Raw genomic sequence first — 4,643 nt, forward strand, 5'->3', positions numbered from 1 at the left:
GAAATTAGCATGTTTAGTGTGAGGAATGGATCTAATTTTTTCTTTTCCATATGGCCGTCCAATTGTAAAGCATATGAATTATCTCTCAATGGAGCTCCTATAAAAATATCTGTCTATCTATCTATAATCTCTCCATTTAAAAGTTTAGAAAGATCTATCCTAAATTTTAAACACTGGTTGACTCTAGATGGTGAAATTATGAAGTTTTTCTATATTCAGTTTTGTTGTTTTCCCCATATAAGCAGACGGTGCCCTGTGAAGGCTGGACCATTTGTTTCTGAGAGCATGTAATGTAGATATGATATGATGAAGTCCCTCTGAAGATTTTTTTTTGTTTTTTGTTTTAAAGAAGATTGTCCATCATTCATACTTAGGAACTCAAACAGTAAGTGTTTGAGAATCTGCTGTGCTCTCTGAATCATGCTATGTGTTGGAATAAAAAAAAATAAAAAAAAGCACAGTCATCTGGGCAGACATCTAAAAGGTCAAGTCAACTAAACTTGAGGGGCGTGGATATTATGGAGAAAGTTAAGAGTGGTGGCAGATTAGGAAGGGGAAAATTAACAGAAAAGAGAGATTTTGATGAGCTGGTGACCTGAGAGGCTTCAGGGGGAATGTGTCTTTCAGTTAGTCCTTGAAGTATGAATAGGATTCATTTATTTATTAAATTTTTTAAATTAATTTTTTATTGGTACATTATGATTATACACAATAATGGGATCCATTATTCCATACTTGTACATGCACATAACATAATTTGATCAATTTCATTCCCTGGTACCTGTTCTTTCCCTCTGCCTGATTCCTTTCCTCTACTGGTCTCCCCTCTAATTTCATAACATCACCTCCTTCACAGTTTTTTTGGGGGGAGTACCAGGGATTGAACCCTGGGGCACTCAGCTACTGAGCCACATCCCTAGCCTTTTTTTATATTTTACTTAGAGACACGGTCTCACTGAGTTGCTTAGCGCCTCACCCGTTGCTAAGGCTGGCTTTGATCTCTTGATTCAATTACTAGTTTTTAATGGATTAAAAATCATACAGACCACCGAGTCTCAGGTTAAGTTAAAAAGCTTGTTGGCAACAGAGGGAAGATAACCCACCTTGGTTATGCTAACTGGCTCTATTAGCACTTTTTCTTTTTTTCCAATGTTGGGGATTGAACCTAAGGCTTTGAGCATGCTAATCTCACACTCTAATTCTGAGCCACACTCCCACCCTCTGCTCTTTTCACTAGACATACTAACATGAAGAGATAGTCATTTGTTAAAGCCAAAAGATAGTAAAACCTACTTTTCAACTCTTTCCCAAAACTAGCCCTAAAAACCCTCACTCTACTATAGCAAATAGAGGAAATAATGGACACTATTGCTACACACCTTCAAGTTATAGCATTCACCTTCAGGGGGTACACATTCTTTTTTTTTTTTAATTTTTTTAATATTTATTTTTTAGTTTTCTGCAAACACAACATCTTTGTATGTGGTGCTGAGGATCAAACCCGGGCTGCACGCATGCCAGGCAAGCGCGCTACCACTTGAGCCACATCCCCAGCCCTGGGGGTACACATTCTTAAGTATCCCAGTCCCCCAAAAGAGAACGTAACTTGCCATGTTTGCTATTTTTGAAACTTCTATGGCAGTTAAGCCAACTAAATGATCTTATCCTGTCTTCCATTCCATATTCGTCCAATGAGCGAGCCATCATAATAGTCCTATCATTTCTGTAATATACATTATGCAAGTGTTGTAGTATATCATGAATTCAAACTGGATTCTTTATGTAATGTATAATCCTTTATGTAGAAATCCTAGGAGCTATAATTTTATATTAGCATTTTACTTGCAAGCCTATTTATTAAAAGTTGAGAAACTTAAATTTTTACCTCATCAGCAAACAAATCACTCAATCTCTGCTGGTTAATTAGCAGAACGGAATGACTGAAAAACAGTCTCCAAAATAAATTAACACCTTCCCAATTTATTCAACTGGCTTTTCCACAAGAAGCCCGCCCTAACATTTGGAGGTCAAGCATTAAGCAAATATTATTAATGCTTTAATTTTATAAAATTAAGAGGATACCAAGTATTCATATGATCTTGAAGTTCATGTCTGCTAAATTTAAGAACACTATTTACTCCATGTTGAGAGCCACAGCCAAGTTGGAACGGCCCCTGGCATTTTCCCAGATGTAATGGCCATTAAGATGATGCTGGATTGAAACAGGTTGTGTATTCAATTGTATGACCCCTGCTGTCCGCCTCGGGCGCCCCTACTTTGGAGTTCTCATGGGATTCCTGGGGAGTTCACGTGTGTTGGTGAAGTTCCAGTGGAGGGAGTTCCGGTTGGTGTGTTGGTGTGCCTAGGTGGGTGGCATTCAGGAGTTGGGAAAATAAAGTTTGGTCCTGCTTGAGTGGCCCGTGATTTGTGCTCAGCCAGACTGCAGCAACTCCACAAGAATAAAATAACTGCAATAAATGGCATGAACCTCCATAATCAAGCTTGTGAATTTAAAACCTTGGGAGTTTTTGCTGTATAAAAAATAAGTACCAAAGATTCAAATTTGAAAGGTGTTTTATTTCTTGTACTTAAAATACTTACTCTTATACCCCTTCAAATATCAATTTACAAAGATCAATTCATCTTCAAGTCTTTCTTAAATATTTACTTTCCTCTTTAAATTTTGTTAACATACTATTTAAACACTCACAGAAACTGAATTATGAACAGCCAAACAATGTAAATCTTTCAAAAGTCTTTGTATTTTACAAACTTCCAACTAGAGTTGAAAAGATTGTCCATCAACGTATCTAATATGCATTTACTTTAACAGTTTGACCAAGGTATTTCTTCTATAAGTTGAAGGGACCACCAAGGTTGGGCCAAACTCTCTTCAATTAGATGAATTACCATATTTTTGCAAGATGAAGCACTAGCTAGTGAACTTCTATCCAAGGAATGCCTACTTTATAAGTTTCCATAGCTAGAATGGTTAAAAAAAAAAATAAAAACCCTCACAGGGGAAAACAATGTTTAAAAACAGGAGAAATAAGCCTCATTATATTCCACAGTACAGAATTAGTTCTAAAGTAAAACGAAAGCAACTCAACCTTTCCTAAGAAATTTAACAGCAGTGCAATTAACAAAAACTAGAATTTATAACTCAGTCTACATGTTAGTTTCTGCCTGGGTAATTTAAAACCTGCATTAAGTTCATTACTTAACTAAGGCTTCAGGTGTGGAAGGCATGTAGTTCAACTTTCATTAGTTTCAGACTAAGAAAACCCAGAGCAGTAATTAACTTCTTCAAGGTCACATAAATTGTATGCTGACTCCTGACCCTCCTCAAGTCCTAGCTCAGTGCTATTTCCACTACTCCACCCAATTTAATATTATTCGCTTAACGTTTTATGTTTTCAAAAACAAAATTTTATAAACTGACTTAAGTGTATTCCAAGACACTTAAAGACATTTTATGGCGCTGCACAAAAACCCAACCAAGACTTTTGGCAAAAGAGATATACTGATTAAATATACCTAAATATCCGTTACAACATTCCTATTTCCAACTTTCACAAGAGTTGATTTTGAACGAAAACTTCCTGAGAAGAATTTCCTTTTTTCACACTACAAAGTTATACTCTGAATATTTCAAATAGCTAGGTGCAAAATCAAAAAGAAGAAAAAAAGCTAAGGAAACGTTCTCAGAGGAAGAAGTTCCTTTTTAAAATGTGGTGCAGAGTTAACTCCGCGCGGATCCACCCTTCGCAATGCATCCCTTGATGCGTACTCTGCTCCTGATCTTCCTGGGCTTGCTTCTTGGGGGCCCTGCGGCCCCGGGCGCGCACAGTCCTAAACAGCGCCCCCACCATACCCCCAGCTTGGTAGCTTTTCCTGGGATAACTGTGATGAAGGAAAGGACCCTGCTGTGATCAAAAGCCTGATGTTGGAACCTGACCCCATTCCTGGGAATGTGACTGTCAGTGTCGAGGGCAAGACCAGTGTTCCCCTCACTTCTTCGCCTCGGAAGGTAGAATTAACGGTGGAGAAGGAAGTGGCTGGCTTCTGGGTCAAGATTCCATGTGTGGAGCGGCTTGGCAGCTGAACCTGTGGAGACCTCTGTGGTATGCTTAACATTGTAATTCCCCCTGGGGAGCCCTGCCCAGAGCCCCTGCACACCTATGCACTTCCCTGTCACCGTCCTTTCAAGGAAGGCACCTACTTGCTGCCCAAGAGTGATTTCACAGTGCCTGACCTGGAGCTTCCCAGCTGGCTCAGCACCGGGAACTATGGCATCCAGAGCATCCTGAGCAGTGGCGGTAAGTGTCTGGGCTGTATCAAGATCTCTGCATCTCTAAAGGGCAAATAAAGTGGCAGCAGCCACAGCAGAATGAAGGGATAGAAGGAAGGCCTTTGTCTTCCTTCGTCTAATTTCCAAGGCCCAGTTCTGACTCTCTGCTGTCTTAAAGCCCTTTTATGTGATGATTCCGCTGCCCTCACTGAATATCCTTATGTGCCACTTACATTTCAAGCTGGGACAAGCAGCTCTGAACTAAGGGAGCGTGAGTGTGGCAGTTCCCAAGAGCCCAGGATGTCTGTGGGCTAGCCACATCATTCTCCTCCCCATCCAGATAACTTTCTAA

The 4,643-nt window shown here is 39.6% G+C and overlaps 1 pseudogene; it reads left to right on the top strand.

Annotated features, from left to right (window-relative positions):
* The first annotated feature begins 3,770 nt into the window (after positions 1-3,770).
* LOC114081355 (ganglioside GM2 activator pseudogene) lies at positions 3,771-4,369 on the top strand (annotated as a pseudogene).
* The last annotated feature ends 274 nt before the right edge of the window (positions 4,370-4,643 follow it).

Source organism: Marmota flaviventris, chromosome 14 (genome assembly GCF_047511675.1).
Source record: "Marmota flaviventris isolate mMarFla1 chromosome 14, mMarFla1.hap1, whole genome shotgun sequence".
Classification (NCBI taxonomy): Eukaryota; Metazoa; Chordata; class Mammalia; order Rodentia; family Sciuridae; genus Marmota; species Marmota flaviventris.